Genomic DNA, 17,725 nt, shown 5'->3' with positions numbered 1-17,725 from the left:
TCTGTGTCCTTTTCCATTATAGAGTTACAAAGTCTTTTTGGGTTTGGGTTAAGGTTCATTTAGTTATATCTGTGTTAATTCCAGACAATTAACTTCCTCATTTTTTGCTTCAGGTATTTTTTAATTTGCTGCTTCTGTAACTTTTGCTATGCTTTGAAAATATCAAGGTAGCAACTTCTATAGAGCTGAACATACAGTGGCACAACTGTAAATATTTCCATGACCAAGTTGTTTCCTGTAGAACTGTGTAAGGAATGAACTTGTTTTATATACTCTCCAGCTTAAGTGGGCAGTCAACCTGGAAAAGCAATTTCTTGGCAATTAAAGTTGTTTATTGTGTGACGAAGGCCATTAAGAGAGGCCTTAAATTTCACATCTCTTCACAAAACATGGGCAAATTTTCATCATTCTTCTCTCCTCCTCTTGAGAGAAGTCTTAAAAACTTAGTCTGTCTCTACAGTATATTTAAGTGGCACTCATCTCCTGCCCTCACTCTGTCACTGCCAAAATCATATGAACACTAATATGTCCTCTTACCTAAGTGTAGAACAGCTTTCTCCTGCCATGATTAAATAAATGCTAAATAGAACTGATGTCTCTTTTACTCTGTCTCAAAACCTGAATTTTCAAAGAGGTTACATGTTAAACAAAACAAAAAAATGGCCTTTCCATGCATTGCTAATGTTTTTGAACCTGCACCCGACTGCTGACAAATAGTAACTACTTGATATATGCATCACACTTAATTTTCCTTGGGTTCTTGCAGCCTGTTTGCTCCTCACTTTCCCAATTAGTGTGGTTTTCTGCCATCAGTTTTGCAAGCAAGTTTCTTTGTGCTTGTTCATGAGTTTGTTTTGAGACCACTGGAATACTGAACACAGGTTTGCTCCATAATGGAAGAAGGAGTGTCATGTTGTTGGTATGTGTCATGTCATCCACTCCTTACAGCTTTTCTTTTTGGTGACTTTGAATGTGTGATTAGAGTTTTCTGTTGCTCATTTTCTCCTATCATTCAGCATAGAAATATTGCTTGGAGTGCTTTATTTACTGCAGTGTCTCCTTTTTATCCATTAGAAAGGTTTCCCATGTCAGTTCATGCTTTCCTTGGCTGATGTTTGACATGGAAATCTAGGTGCCTCCAGAGAGTAGAGGGCACAAGCAAGGCCTGGTTTGCAGCAGACGTCCTGCTGTCTCTGCCACCCACTGTTCTGCAGAACACAGCCTCTTCCCTTGGAAAGTGTCATCTAGCACTGGCTTTTGCCCTGCTCTGAGAGGGAGGCTGGGCTGGGGGACCTTCACAGGTGCCATCCAACCAACATTCCTCCAGGTCTGTCTCTGCATTCTTGTAACTCCCAACAGTAACCCAACTGTCTGTTTTAAAGGAAGCTTCCTCTTGAAAATTGCTTTCATCTGACTGCTCATGTAACCCCAGGTTTTGCCAGTTCTGCTTCTCTTGTTTATATGGCTGTGTTTGTTCTTGGGGAACTTCAGGGAAATGAGGTTATGTGACTGCCAGGTCTGTATTGTGAATGTGCAAGTGTAAGTACAGGCACAAAGGTATAGTCATGGGGGTGTCATGGAGTGAAATAAGAGAGTAAATTCCAGGCACAGGTTGTGGCATTTGCCTTCTGCTGCTAGCTCTGATATGCTTTTGCTATCTAATGGATTAGCCAAATTATTTTTCTGTAATTGAATTTTTCTGTAATGAATACTATTAATACATACTGTTGGTAGAAAAAAAAGACGCTGGGTTTCACTGTAGTTTTTGTAATTTCATTTTTGGAGCAATGCACTTTTCTATTCCTATTAAAGTCTTCTTGTTTGTTTCTCACACTAAAAGTTCTTTGAATTCGAACCTGGTCAAATCATTTTCATAACGCTTTTGATTTAAGTAGAATTTAATGTGAAACTTGAATGACATTTTAAATAACATGAATTGCTTAAGCAGAGAGCATGTGCTATAACAGAACACATTTTCTATATGAACTGATGCTACCTTTTATTTTCTCATCTTCCATAGATTTTTTGCAGTATTCTGACAGAAAGGGTAAGTATTACATAGATAATTGTCCAAGAGACAGGGGAAATGGATGGACCCACTCGTGTCATTGAGTTAGCAAATGGAACACCCCTTTTCATTCTGTCTCTCCGAAGAGGATGTTTAATACCTTTTTTCTTTAGAAATTGAACTGTTCAGGCAGTAGTAAATCACTGTTCTTAACCCAGAATCCATAGCTATCCAGAATTTTCTGCTCTTTTTCACTGCAAAGGTTTAATTACATTTTATGGACCATGTCAGATACAGCTCTCTTTTCTCCACTTCCAATTAATGTTAAAGAAGGATGGGCTGTAGCAGGATAATACCGTGTCCTATTGATTTACTATTATGGTGTTGTTGAAGAATGGCCTTTAACATTAAGATTTTTGGCCACTGTGATTTCTGTAAGTGTGTCAGCTATTTGCTCTTAACATCTTGAGAAAGCATATTCGATATCACTGTCACTCCTGATTTCTCTGTCTTACAAGACACCTCTTTTCCTTTGAAATAACCTACATAACCACCTCTCTCTGCACTGTTTTGACTGTAATTGCTCATGACCTTTACTAACAGCCAGAGTTACCAGGATTGTATTGCTGACATTCTGACAGAAGTTCTTGGTCATGTAGAATTGCTTTGTCTCATCCTTTCCCTCAAGCACTGCTTTTTTTTCCAGTGCTGTGTGTTGCTACTAAGTGCAAGGGAGATTACCCCACCTGTGCCGAGCTTCAGTTGTGTGAGAGTAGCTGTATTAGAATAATGCTGCAATTTGAAAAATTGTGCTATCAAATAATACCAGAGTAACTGTAACTCTCTGTATCTTCTTTCTCTCCCCTCATTTGGTGTAGTCTGATGCAGCCCACAACCTTTTTATCACAGCAAAATTCAGGTTGGAAGGGACATAGGGAGTCACTCGTCCAGCCTCCTTATTCAATGCAAGGTTGTTCGTGTGGCCAGACCAGGTTGCTCAATGTTTTATCCAACATGTCTTAAAAACCTATAGGAATAGAGACTAAACAACACCTCTGGGCAGCTTGCTTCAATTTTTGTCTGTATCATGAGAACCCTTTTCCTTGCATCAAATTGGAGTCTCTCTTATTTTGGTTTATACCTACTGCTTTTCAACTCTGACATGCACTGCTGTAAGGACCCTGGCTGTGTTTCCTGGATAACCACAGGTATGGGAAGACTGCTGTTAGGTCAGTTGAAAGCCATCTCTTCTCAAGTTGAAAAGGCTGTTCCTGAGCTGCTCTTCACAAGGCAAGTACTCTTGCCCATGACTGTCTGAATGCACTGCAGTTTGTCCATATTTTTTCTTGTTTTGGGCCCCAAAGTGGGTGCAGTATTGTAGGTGTGGTCTAGTGAGTGTCAAATAAAGGGAGATTGTCACTCTCCATAATCTGCTGGTTTTGTTCCCATTAATACAGTGCTTGCTGCCTTGGCTGCTTGCTTTGTTCAGCAAGGTGTATTCATGGGTCCTAAGGCAAGGATATGTAAGGTAAATCATTGAGATGTCAGAGGAAACATGGATCCCAAACAGTATCATTTTGACTGCTGTTTTGCACTTCTGGCTGAGTCTTGGCTCCAGCAGCAGTCAGGGTTGTAGCCCTCCTTTTAGTGAGGAAGCAGATACAGATAGTAATTTCTCATCATGTGTCTAGAAGTCTTGCTGTTTACTTAGTATTTCAGAAGTGTTAGGAATGTTTGTTGGCATTATATTGCTTCCTGGTAAAAATATCATAGGCAGTTTCAGTAGTGTTTTGGAATGTTAGTATAAAAGACTTCTCTCTTCTCCTTTTTTTCACCTGATCCAGACTCAAATCTTGTATAGTTTCTCTTTTATATCTCTCCATATCTGGGCCTGTTTAGCCTGGAGAAGGGACATCTAGAAGAGAGGACCTCATCAGTGTCTGTAAGTATTGAAGGGAGAGTGCCAAAAGGATGGAGCCAGGTTCTGCTCAGTGGTGCTGAGCAATGGGCAGAGGCTGGTGCATAGGAAGTTCCACCTAAACGTAAGGATGAATTTCATTACTGTGCAGGTGACCAAGCACTGGAACAGATTGACCAGAGAGGTTTTGGAGTTTCCCTCACTGTGGATACTCGAAAACCATCTGGTTGTGATCCTGTAAAAGTGCCCTAGGATAAGCCTGCTTGAGCAGGGAGGTGAGACCTGCAACCCATTGTGGTCTCTTCCAACCTGACTCATTCTGTGATAGCCTGGGTTTCATCCTGTACCTCTGCTGCCACCTTTGCAGCTCAGGTACTAAATGTTGTCTGTGCATCTTGTGAAATATGAAGAGCTAGTACCTTTTGCCTTCTGGTGGGCAGGCTGGTTTGTGTGCAGGACTTTCAATAATTAAGGTTTTATTGTTTCTGCTGACACGTGGTACTGATAAGAATCGTGAGTGTGTACCCCAGCACTGCCCCCTTTAGTCTACTTCACAAGATGACAGACTTGGATTTGAAATGCTAAGTTTCATCTGTAGTTGCTGACAAGAGATGCACCTCACATCTCTCTACTCCAAATGGTGAAGCCTGAGTGATCAGCCTAGATTCTGAACTGTGGGAAATTAAATCAAGGTGAATGCTACCCTCTGGCTCATTGAAGGCTATTAATAGTGTTTTTTCTGAGTCCATTTAATTGAGCCCAAGTGTTTGTTGTTTAATTTACACATTAAACTAGGCTAAGGTGTGGACACTGAATTTTACCACTGAAATCAGTATGTCATTTTAATTGCCCATGGATTCTGTGCACTGCAAGTTCTGTAAACAGTTTTATTCTTGGTTGGATCTCAGAATGTGTGGATTTCTCTAGAAATCAAAGGTAACAAGTTAGATAATTTTCCATCAGGAGAGGCCCAGTCTACGTATACGATAGTACTGAAAGCTTGAAGAAAAATAGAAACAAACCAATTTTCTTCAAAACATTGCTGAGAAAAATGGTCTTGGAAGTGAGACTGTAAGTAGTGAGTGAGAAATAAGGGTCTTGTTCTGGTTTTCTGTTGATGGAATGGTGTTTGCAGTGGTTTTGAATGACAGGTAGACCTAGTGATGTCCTCCTGCCCAACTCTTGCCTCCCTTTTGTGATGACATTCTTTTGGTTTCTGTTTTTATGTATTTTCCTCTTTTTAATAAAAATCGTACGATGGTAATATTTGGAATGAGTGCTGGAATATGCAGTCATTGGGAGGATTTAGCCAACCCACCTCACCTGGACTGCAAGGACATTATTCTACAATGGTTCTTGTTAGTGTTTTAACTTGTGGAAAACTGGAAATTCCTTCATGGGTTTTGTGAAAAGCTCGTGGAAAAAAAGGGGAAATGTTAGGAGTCTAGAGAAGGAACTTAATAACATAAGCACCCATAGTAACAAATTTAGGAGAAAATTAGTAGATTCCGATTTTTTATCTCAGAGATCAGAAGATAGGACTAGTTGAGAGGGAAACTCACCAGCATATGTGAATAGAAGAACTGAGGACAACTGAAGAAAAGAGTTTTCAGTGATAGTAGTTTGGTGCAGATGATCTGATGAGGGATGAAGAAAAATACACTTGCCATGATTGTTGCCTGAGATGTGATGGTTGTGGATTTATTGACAGGAATAGAAGGAGGATAATAGGTACTAATTTCTTTATTCCCCTGATTGCATATCTGCACAGGTGCTGCTCAAGGGAAGCTGTGGCTTGAAGAACATCTTAAGCCCAAACTTATTTCTGGCAAAATAAGAACTCTGAAGAGGAAGGGATAAGCCTACAGAGGCTAGAAAATGGAGGGGAAAAGATAACTAAAAATTACTGTGTAGAAAACATTATCTTGGAATGAATGTCATCTTCCAGATATGTTTGAGTGTATATCAATTGCTGTTGATTTTCTTTGAGGCAGTTTTTAGTGAAGCCTTCAAAACTTAGATTTTCTGTGGAATAAGTAGGAGTGTGAGCTCAGTGTTCCAGAACGTTTTCACTGAGAGGAGATGGAGTACAGCACACATATGGAGTGTGGCTTCATGTACTGTGGAGCAGTGCTTCAAAAGTCTGGTGCTGCTTGTGAGGTGCAGAGATCATGCTTGGTAAGTGTTAGGATGAGATGTGGGCATAGGAGAACAACTAAATTTAATTTTGATGAGATTGCACTGACCCTGCACAGTATTACTGAAGTGTACCAATAACTGAGAAACCATATGAATGGAGAGGAATGCTTCAACACAGTTTATGGAGTGGAGCCCCAGGCTTGATTTTGCCTTAGCTGAAAATTACATAGGGAGTAAATCCCAGTAGGATGCTTACCATGCACATAGACATTTCACACATCAAACCACCAGCCTGCTCCAAGGCTGCAGTCCTTGCTGTGATGTAGTTCAAATATACCTGCTATGAAAACTTTCAGGATATGAATCCAGCCACAGGCCAAATCTTACTGAAGCTTTCTGAAGCTCATTTCAAACATGATAAGTAACACAAAGTTACATACTTGGGAACTGTCTGGCTGGGGAGAGTGCCCAAAGGGAAGGTGATATGAAGGGCTCAGAAAGAAGAATCTCTGCCTTCTGTGGACTCTGTAGATAGAAACAGTTCTCTTAACTGTTATCTCTGGCAGGGGTCAGATTCAAGAGAGAGTGAGCATAAAAGAAAATCAGCCTTTAAGAGATTTAAATAATATTACAGGTTAATGAATTTTTTCTTTTGATTCAACTGTCCTAAGATAGTGGGCCTTACTTCATTATTTGGGTTCCAGGCATAATTAATGTCTCAGTAAAGTGAATATGTAAGTGGTTACAGGAAGCCTCAGCCTGCTTAACAGAAACAAAACATCTTTGAGAAGAAAAGCAGATGAGCAGAGAAAGAAAAGGATTTGATAGTGGTTTTTCCATCTTTCTAGTATGAGACTTCTTACTGAGATATACTGACTGCTGGTTATTCCTCTCCCTCCTCTTCTTGTTTATATTTACCTTTATTTATCTTGTCAAAATACCAAGAAATTTAGGTCAAAATATATCTGGATCCATCTGTTCATCTAGTCTGTTCTTTTACTGCTAGTAGTTATTATATCTTTTAATTAGTATGCTTAGTGACAGTTTACTATATTAATGGAGGCCATCAAGTATCTTTAAATTCATACAGGAGGAACTTAAAAATTTTCTTCATAATTTCTGTATAACAAAATAATCTCTTTAATTTGTCATGTTGCAGTCTATATGTCTTAACCTGTAGCTTCTGTTTCAGTATTGGTTTTCAGTATTGGTTTAGGTTTATTGGTTTAGGTGGAAACTCAAATCAGGCTCTGTATTTTAGCTGTCTTTAGCAGAGGTTTATTATCATTGCAGTCTTGTGAACACAGGACATGTTTATTCATTGACATAGAGATCCAGTTCTGTTTTGAATTTTGTTAAGTGTAGTAATTCTTTTGATATAATAACTTTGTGCTCTCAGTCTTATGACGGACTGAGAAAATTATCAAGTCCATTATTGACCTTTCAGTTTTTGTTTGGTTTTGGGGACACTTTTTTCGGGGGAGATTTTGAGATTGACCGTCAGTGTTGTTGCAACCAGATTTTAAGCAGAGTCTGGAGGGTGATGCAGCAGACACCAGAGCTGGCAGATATGATACTAGAAGGAACAGATGACATTGCCTTTAGGATAATTTGTCTTTCATTACCCTCTTGCCACATCAGGTAGTTTGGTTTGACATTATATATGTCAAAACTTAATCTGTTTGGCTTATTTTTGAGATTCTATATGGGATGGATTATTTATTTGACATCTGCCCCACCCCTCTGTGGTTCTCTGTGCCAGCCCATTAAACCATCAGCACAACTACATTATCAACTGAGTTTTTATTGGAAGTAGTGATGCTTTGGGAGTTTAATTAGGGAAGAGTGTTGGGAAATATTTTTGGTGACAGTGAAACAGTCTCTTTTAAGCTTCATGATTTTTGTCTCTTAATGGGAATAAACTCCCCAGTAATCTTCTACTTTTGTGATCTGTGAACACTCTGCAGTACTAACAGCACACACAATTTAGTGTTTACTTAGACAGCTCTGGTTGGATCCCAACTCTCATTATTTCTGTCTTGTGGGCAAAGCTGCTGCAGAGGCAGCTTTTGTAGCATGTTTTCTGAGCTACCATGATACAATCACTTAGCTGTCTAAGAAATGTGTACTAGCTTACATTGTTGTTTTTGATAAAACCTGTGACACTGCTGTGGATTACACTCCTGTGTATGTGCAGTAGTTTACCTGTGAATCACATATGCAGTGGATAAACAAAGGTGTGTGTAAGATTGGTTACTGTATGTCTAGAAAAATAGCAGTGTCTCTTATCTACAATTGCCACATCAGCAGCTTAGAGGAAAACTCTATGAGTGTATAGAATTTTAATGGTACCATATCAAAGTGATGTATCTCACCAGCATGCTATCAATAGAACAAATAAAACCTATATGCCTATAAAAAATATAGGTTATATTTTTTTAATATTTATTAAATAGCAGTTATTTCAGAACTACTTGGGATCAAAATCTGTCATATCTGTGAACTAAAAACAGTTTTTGAGATGAATAATAGATACAACCAGAAAGATTATTTTGTGGACTCAGATTTATAGTGGCCTTTATATATAGTAAGTAAACCAGGATGGCTGTCATGGAACCTCAAGGCACAAGTGCGTGTGGCTTCCTACCTGGGGAGCAGAAGTTTCAGAGTGGGCATGGTACTGGGGAGCTGTGCATCTGTTCTTGAGGCAGTGGTGTCAGAGGCTTAGGTTGTTCGTGCACTTTGCCTTCTTTAGGTGCTTTTATCAGCCACAGATGTACAGCTGGGCTGGCACTGCTCTGTCTTTGGCTGTCTGAGTTCAAGAGGCATTTGGGCAAAGCTCTCAGGCACATGGTGTGATTGTTGGGGTGTCCTGTGCACAGCCAGGAGTTCTACACGAGGATCCTGATCAGCACCTTCCAACTCAGCATATTCTATGATTCTGTGATCTCCTGGGAAGTAGACATATTAGATTCATGCCCTTTGTCCCAAGGGCTCTAACCCATGTCCCGTTTGGTCTTCTTTGGCCTTTTGAAGCTAGATCACAGTGCAGAAAGCAATGCAAGATTCATGGGGTCAGAAAAGCACTCAGTGTAGCACCTCAGGATTATATCTCTGAGTGTATTTAGGAGGCACTGCATGGAGTAAGAAGGGTTGGGAATCCAACATTCAATGTGCTTTTCAGGGTTATTACTGTTTGGGAAAGTAAATTTCAAAAATCAAGTAATTGCATAATGTACCATCTATAAAGAGGCAGAGAGTGGAATCTATTCTAGAAACCTCTCCTTGAGGTAGCAGTAGACCTCAGAATTGGTCTCTTGCACTCTTCATGAGTCCAGTGTTCCTTTCCATGTGTAGCATATGATTCAAACTGCCTTTTACGTTTACTTTTAAAGGAGGGCTAAGAGATTGTCTCATCCAGTTCCTTGGCAAAAGGCAAGTTTTTGCAGAATTACATTATTTCTGATGGAGGTTTGCTGTCCTGCTGTTGAGGATAGGCAGTAGTGAAGGATTCCTAACTTAGTTATCTACACTCTTCCTGGGCACCCTGCTTATCAGGAGGTGGAGAGTGCCCACCTAATGTCCATCTTCAGAATCTGAGCGTATTGGATCTTCTGTTAAAGCAGATGTGGAAAGAAGCTTACAGCTCTTTCTTTTCCTGTATGATTTCATATTCTTAAAGGCAGGATGCTATTTTCTCTAAAAGAAGTGATCACAGTACAAGCTCTTCATTTCTGTTGTTTTCTTCTGTAAGTTTTGGTTTCCTGACCTGTGACTGCTCTCTCTGTCCAGCTGATCACTGTTCTTTACATGTAGTGCTCAAAGGTGGGTGTACTACTCAATTTATGGCCAGATTAGAGCAGGATATTTTTTCCAGCCCTACCACATTGTTGACTCTTGTTGACTTCATGATCATTGTAAATGTCACATTTCTTTCTGTGGAAGTGCTTCCCCAGATTTTGTTTATGTGGTTGATTATTCCTAGCTTAATCTTAGAACTTTGTTCTAGCCTTACCTGAACAGCTGCTGCAGAGCAGCAGTCGTGCAGGGGCTTATGACTGTCTCATTAGCCTTGTGCACATCATTCAGTATTTTCATTACTGGCACTTCCCTACTGCTGGAATGAGCATAAAAAATCCTGAGCATATGTCCAGTTTGAGATTCACTGCTGATAAATACTAACTAGTCTTTCTAAACAGTTTTGGAGTTCAGGTTTTTTGTGAGGTTTTTTTGTTTGTTTGTTTATTTGGAGGGGGTTGTTTGGTGTTTTGGAGTTTTTTTGTCTAAATACCAGCAGTTCTTGTTAAATCATGTTTTTCTAGCTTGCTTGTGGGAGTATCATGAGCATTATCAAGGTCAAAACAAAGTAACTGGTATGGATCTAGACAGATGATTTTCAGATGATATCTTTTCAGCATCTGCACATCTTGCCAGTGGTAGAGATGAGAAACTGCCTCTATGTGCACTCTAAATATTAGGTTTTATTACTAAAAGGTCTTCATCCCTTCTTTCTTCCATAGGAGCTGACATTGGAAATAGTGTGTAACTCCATCCAAGCCGTGTCCCCTAGGTCTGCCTGGGCAGTCTTGTGGTGGAGGACGCACCAGGCCACTCTGCTGAGCAGCTCCTGATAAACCTTTGTGACCTGAGTATTACTTTACCAGTTGTCCTTCTGCTTCTGTGCACATAAGCATATTCTGAGTCAGTGATCCCTGAATACTTGTATCTTTTGGGAGAAAGGGATGCTCTATGGTCTTTTTTGTTATTATTACTAGTTTTCCCTTTTAAAAAAGGAATAAGGGGCTAGTGAGTCCTAAAATCAACAACACCTTGTTTTACAGAAAACTACTGGTGTTTGGTTTGGGGGGTTTTTTTGGTTTGGAGAATTTGTGTTTTGAAATGCTGAAGCAAACAAGTGGTGGTGTTATAATAAATACTACTTACCTGTAAAACCTGTTTAACTTGGTTAATCCACCAGGCTTAGGCTGTCTCTTAAAAATTACTGATTTATCTTAACATCTGTTTAAATCAAGCATTGAGGAGAAGAGCTACTTTTTCTTAATAGCTTGCATCTCTTTTCCCAAGCTTAAGCTTTTTTCCTGCTTTTCATGCTCTTTTATTCTTTTTATGGGCTGATGTTATTTGATACCATTATTCAAGGTTGTATTGCTTGCCTGTCTTCCTTTTAGGGGATCTGGAAGCCTGTCATCAAAAACCTGGCCCTACAGATCAGCCTAGAGGTAGCAAATGCCTTGCAGACACATAGGGATCTCCTCCAATCCATAGGGATTGTCTGTGGAGCCTAGAAATGCACTCACCTGAAATTAATTCCTGTATCAGGGTTAGCTTTTTGTTCTAGCCTTAAAATCCACAGAGATTGCACTAAAACCTTAAAACTTGTACCTGTGGAAGTGCTTCTACCTTAACTGAAAAAGTACTGAAAGACAATATGCCTTCTGGAAAGTCTGCTGCAGGAGACCCAGGCATAATTAGTGGAAGTGTCAGTCTGAGTAAGTTTTTAAAAAATTAATCATAATTATCTAGATCACATCTTCCTTTGTTTGCTGATACAGATTTTTCTACCAAAATAGAGACTCCTAAACATTTTGATTCTTAAATACTGCATTTGTATGTTATAATGGAGTGTTTTCTATCTTTCTTGAATAACAAGCTTACGACTTTTGTTTCTCCCAAGAGTTCAGGATTCTTTCACTGATTTATTTGTAATGCTGTATTAAAAGAAAACCATAATAACAACTTAAATCTTATACCAGTTAATCTAACTGCCAGCCATAATTCCATTTGGGCTTTGGAATAAGCATCAAAAGCTGAGAAAGTTTTCATTTTCTTGTGCCCATTATCTAAATATTAGAGCAAATAAATGCATGTACTTTCTCATTAAAAAAAAAAATACAGGGTCACCAGTTCTGACTCTTTTCATTTCCGTTTAATATGTCAATTTTTTATCAGCTCTATTTTGCTGATAGAGTAGAAAGAAGGAGACACTGAAATTAATTAAATCTTCTTTGATATTTAACTGTTTCTTTAGTGTCTTGGGGAGCTCCAAGCAATAATCAATCAAAATTGCTCCCCTCTGTCTATTCTCCGGGGAACTGTAATAATAACCAATTAATGCAGCCCTAGACTGGACAGAAGGGTCTTGATTAGCCCTTACAAAAATTGATTGCAATTAGCAAAATTCTGGTGTAGAGGAAATCACCAGTTAAAGTGCTTTTTGGAAAAAAGGTTTATGATTTAGCTTGCTTGAAATACTGAAATACAGCAAAATTTTCACTTTGTTCAGCCCTTTTTTGACCATGTCTAGAGGGATGAAGGCTTTTAGACACCTTGAGCCGCATTTTTAAAATGACCTGCCATGGTCAGTTAACTGCTAATGCATCAATTAACAAAAAAAAAAAAAAAAATCTGTGTGCATTGCTTGCCGTAATTTTCTACAATTCCACTTCCTTTGAAGTATCATTGCCCTAAAATCAAAGCACACACACACACACCACTGCAGAGCGTTTTAGAAATATGTGGTGTTATTCTGGTGACACCAGGTGTTGGAAGTAAAAAATGTAATGCATTATGTATTCAGAAGCATGCCTTTACTAATTGATAGTTACTGTGGGGTAAACGGTGAGCTAGGGAGGGTTTGTAATTTGCCAATCATTTGTCTGTTTTGAAAGAAATATTCATGTGCACAGTCAGAAGTTATTTGATCATTACCTGTCTTTTAAAGTCATATCAAAAAGACAAAATGTTGTATAATTTCTCTTCTTTCTGTGTTTTAAGTATTATACTGTTTCTTGATTTACATCTGGCTCTCTAATTATATTATTTAATTTTTCCTCAGTTAATTAGCATCACTAAGTGAGTGTTTGCTTAAGGAATGCAGAAGTGAAATTAACTGAGATTTCCAGATGTCCCTAGATACTGTCAAGTCTGGGAGAAATGCTGTTCAGAATAATAACATTATTCCTGTGTGTGGGCATTGGGAGTTGCCCAAGTCTGCTGTACTGCGCAGTATTTGGTGGGGAGAGTGGCACTGGGAAGGCACTGATTGATTCATTCAACAACGGAAACATAACTTCCTATGGCAAACTTGGACTAAGAAGTTATTTAATAATGTTTTGTGCATTTTCAATATCCTGTGAATAATGCTTATCTTCAATATTTTTCAGGTAGCATCATTTTAACTCCAAAATTACAATTTTTGGTTAATCTGTAAAATTGCCCCTTCTTATTCCAGTTTTTCCTTGTCAAATGCATTTGGTGTGAGGGTGTACCAGTGTTCATCCAGAACTACTTCTTGAAACTCCCAAGCTGTATTTGCTATGAGCCAAGACCTTTCAGTGCAAGCAGTCTGTTTTTAAAAGTGTGGTGCTGATTGTATTTACTGGAGGCTGTTCTCTTTATTTGTGGCATAAAAATAAATTATAAGTGGTGCTTGCCAATTTATTTTAGTAGGAGCAAAGTTGCTGACAGGAAGAGCAGTTGGTTTTTAAATTGTGTATCAGTTGTGCTGCTGTATGTCATTTGTGTTGAAAATGTCTGCTGATCCCAGTGCAAGAGGAAACTTTTCACTTAGAAGGATAGAGAGGTCCTGGGACTTGCTGTTCCCTGTCCTACTTACCCAGTACACTGAAATTTGAAAAAGCATATGGAAGTGAATTGGAGGGTACTCTACATACCACTGGATATTTGGGATCTATTTGGAAAAGTGGGATTCCAATAAAATAGCAGCATTTATGAATTGCTTTCTTATTTTCACAGCATTCCCTGAGAAAGCAGGAATACAGTGATCCATTGTCACTTCTGCCTGGTGTCCCATGGTATGCACAGGGGACAGTGGCAGTTCCCCTTTCTGTGCTGGGTTCTGTGCATCCCCTTTGCTCTGCTCTGTTGACAGCTAATGTAGCCAGTTTTGCCATCTTCTTATCTCATAATTTTGGTCTGTATTTGGGGTGTGTGAGGAGGCTGTTGTGGGGAGATACTAAAGCTAGTCAGAGGATATGCTAATTTGTAATGGTGGCTTAATCTCCTTTGCATGGGACCTGCTCCACTCCTAAATTGGATCATCTTAAGATGTAGCTTGAGGCATTCAGAACATTTTATACTGTTATATTGCCTAATTCATGCCAGTTTTCTCAGCATAAACTCTAGATTGATGGATAGGTGTAGTTGGACACTCTCCTAGATTTCAGTGCCTTAAGGTATGTGAGTTTCTTCTGATGTGCCCACAAAGTGATTTGGAGGGCTTATGTCTCTAGAATGCTAATTTTATTTTTAAAAATTTAAAAGGTCCTTTTCAGCTGCTCTGTACGCTGTCTTGATGCAGAAATCACAGATGGAAACCACCTGGTTTGTAAAAGTGAAATCCTTCACAAAAGCCATTAGAGTGTTTCCAGAGCAGGGTGGCCAGGGTGGTGAAAGGCCTCGAGGGCAAGACTCACAAGGAGTGGCTGAGGTGACTTGGCTCACTCAGCCTGGAGAAGAGAAGGCTGAGGGAGAACCTCATCACAGCCAGCAGCTTCCTCAGGGCGGGCAGTGGAGGGCAGGTGCTGATCTCTCTGCTGACCTGTGACAGCACACAAGGAAATGGGTGACGCAGGGGCAGTCCAGACTGGGCATTAGGAAAAGGTTCTTCACAGAGAGGGTGACTGGCCACTGGAACAGGCTCCCCAGGGAAGTGGTCACAGCTCCAACCCTGTCAGAGATCAAGGAGAGCCTGGGCAATGCTCTCAATCAAATGGGTTAGCTTTAGGCAGTCCTGTGAGGAGCAAGGAGTTGGACCCTGTGATGCTTATGGGTCCTTTCCAGCTTGAGAGATTCTGATTCCTTTATTGCCTTCAAATGATGAGTGCCCCAGCAGCTCTTGTCTGTGGTCCCCAAGTGTATGGTCTTGCACTTTGTATCATTAAAAGCCATCTTACTTCCATTGCACAGTTCTTAGGCCATCTCATGTGGCTGTCGCATGAAATGATGCTCTTCTGGATGCATCACACACAGATGTGGTAGGCACACAGCTAATATCTGTAGTATGATGACTAAGAAACAAAAAAACACTGATTCCTGAGGAATATGACTGGTAATTTTGTCTGTGATTATCACTTCTTATTTTAATATAGTCCATTATAATCTTCCCTTAACTTACTCCTTGTTCATAGACAGTTCTTCCCTATGACTTGGTCTGGAGATGTTTTAACTGATTATTAAATAATGAACTCCAAGCTCACTGTGTTATCCTTGTCAGAGTAAGTTGTTTAATGACCCTGGCCTGGCTTTTTATGCATTCAGAACCACATTGCATATTTTTTTTATTTTATTAATCCCCTTCTCATTTACTTCCAGCACTTAATTCTGTTCGTCTTCCTTTATCAAGCTACTATCAGAAATTCTTTCTCAAAGGTCACTGAAGAGAGGCTGCAGAGCATGTATAAAGCCATTTTCATTTATGTAAATATTTTATTTGTAAATAATTGACTGATATAAATTAAGACAGATATTATGTAATCCTGTAACAGTCTTACCCCTGCTGTAAGATGCCCTTCATTAAAGCTTCCATCCAAGCATTCTGGAGGGAGAACGGGCAAGGAGACCTTGAATTAGAGTAAATTCTATGTGTCATCATAACACTAAAATAGCTTTTATCTGCAATTGCAAATGTATATGTAGAAATAGGGAATTATTGCCATCAGTAATTCTTGTGAGACTCTTGTGGCTGCATGAGAAGATTTAAGGGATTATGTAGCTGGTTTTCCTCATTTTTCAGTAAATGCAGGTCTTACAGACCTGTATTAAATTTTGCATTTGATTATAAAACCTGTTTCTGCATCAGAGACCAAACCACTCTTTACCAGAAAATAAATATTTAATTTTATAGGACACATACAAATTGGAGATTTCTTGTCTTGCTTTGACTCTACCAGGCAGATAGATATTTGAGTTTGGTCAGTATATCTTATGGATTTGAAAGCAAATATTCCAGTGCCTTGCTAAGTGCAATTTATGTCTATTTTGGATGTCCCCAAAATATGCATTTGTTTCTTCTGTGTAGAAGAGAGAAGGCCAGTTAATATATTTACTTTGGGATGAGGATGCATTCCCTATTGAAGAAGGACATGAAGCATGTTTCAGACCTCATTGCAGGAATTTGCAAGTCATTCTTAGAGACCAAAAATCAAGACCAGGACAGTTGAAATAACTCATTAATTCTCTTCTCATGATGATCTGTGACTTACTTGTTCTGTAGTAAACTTGTTAGTAATTTCTAAAGAGGAGTGATATGCCTCAGTGGGATTGAAGTTAATTCTGAACATCTGTTTGTAATTCTTTGTAGTTTTTAATTTGATGTCCTGTTTTGGTTTGTATTTTCTTGCCTTTTATTATATTAGAAAATGGTGGAAGAGATATGTTGCTGAGATATGGATTGGGTTTTTATTTCTGACTTGTATTAAGTTACAAGCTGAAATTCACTTTAAAAATCTTTTTGTTAAATAAAACTACTAGATAGCTTACCAGTGTAAGACTTGCATATACATTTAATTAGTAAGACAAATAAAATAACTGCAGTGAATTATAATAGAATCACAAAATCACTTAGTTTGGTAAAAGGTCTTTAAGATGGAGTCCAACTGTTAACCCAGCACTGCCAACTCCATCACTAAACCACGTCCCTGAGCACCACATCTACACATCTTTTAAATACCTCCAGGGATGGTGGCTCCACCAGTTCCCTGGGCAGCCTGTTGAGCTGATTTATTTTGTACCAGTATCCCATGTTAAATATTATGCTCTTCCACAAATTTGATTCATACACTGAAAGAATGGTATAAGGCTTCCTTCTTAAAGAAAAAAAAAGCTTCTGTGCACCTTTAGTAACCTCGGCTCTGGTCCTGTAAATGTCAGGGAGGGCCTCTCCTCCTTCTGTTGCTACCTAGTGGCATACATACAAATGAAAAAGCATAACTATTAGTGTAACTTCTGTGTGTATAGATATACTTTATTGTCCACTACTCCTTCTGAACCTCACAAAATTTCTATGACCCTGCTTCAGGGCAAATACCCTTGGCTGTTATCCCACACTACCTGTACCCTTTCTGGTGGTACATTTAAAATTGTGTTTGCATTTAAATCTGGTGGGCACTAACACTTCACAAGCAAAGCATGCCTCTGTGTAGAAAATCCTTGTAGCAAATGCATATGAATTGTCTTTCTTTGATCATTTAAAGCAGCCCATAGTTCCCCAGGATTCATGTGTTAAAAAAAAACCAGTCTTTTGACTTTTTCTGATGTTTAATTTCTGGCACATTGGTCAAAGGTTTGTGTTTCAGTAGCTAGTCCTTGCTGGACTGGAGTATGTAGACATTTCTGAAGGAAAAATACTACAGTATAATGTACACTGTTCCAATATATACCTGGATTTTTCTCTTTGGCTCATTTAGCAGAGCACATTTTGTTCCCTGAACATCTGTGCTCTCCTTTGGTTTTTATCAAGGTTTGAGGAGCATTGTATTGCAGGGACCCTTCCCCATGGTGCTGCAGGGCTCAGGCACCTTGACTCATCCCAGGGAGACATCCTGCCACCACCAATGGAGCTGCTGGCTGGAGTGGCCTCCCCTGTTCTGTCAGGATGTCCAGCTACTGGCCCTCCCAGC

General features: G+C 39.2%; 1 protein-coding gene across 2 annotated transcripts in view; it reads left to right on the top strand.

Annotated features, from left to right (window-relative positions):
* Positions 1-17,725, top strand: part of GGACT (gamma-glutamylamine cyclotransferase) — a 28,352-nt gene that overhangs the window by 1,028 nt on the left and 9,599 nt on the right. The window lies entirely within an intron of this gene.

The sequence above is a fragment of the Zonotrichia albicollis genome, chromosome 2, assembly GCF_047830755.1.
Source record: "Zonotrichia albicollis isolate bZonAlb1 chromosome 2, bZonAlb1.hap1, whole genome shotgun sequence".
Classification (NCBI taxonomy): domain Eukaryota; kingdom Metazoa; phylum Chordata; class Aves; order Passeriformes; family Passerellidae; genus Zonotrichia; species Zonotrichia albicollis.
This window is presented reverse-complemented; position numbering and strand designations above follow the sequence as displayed.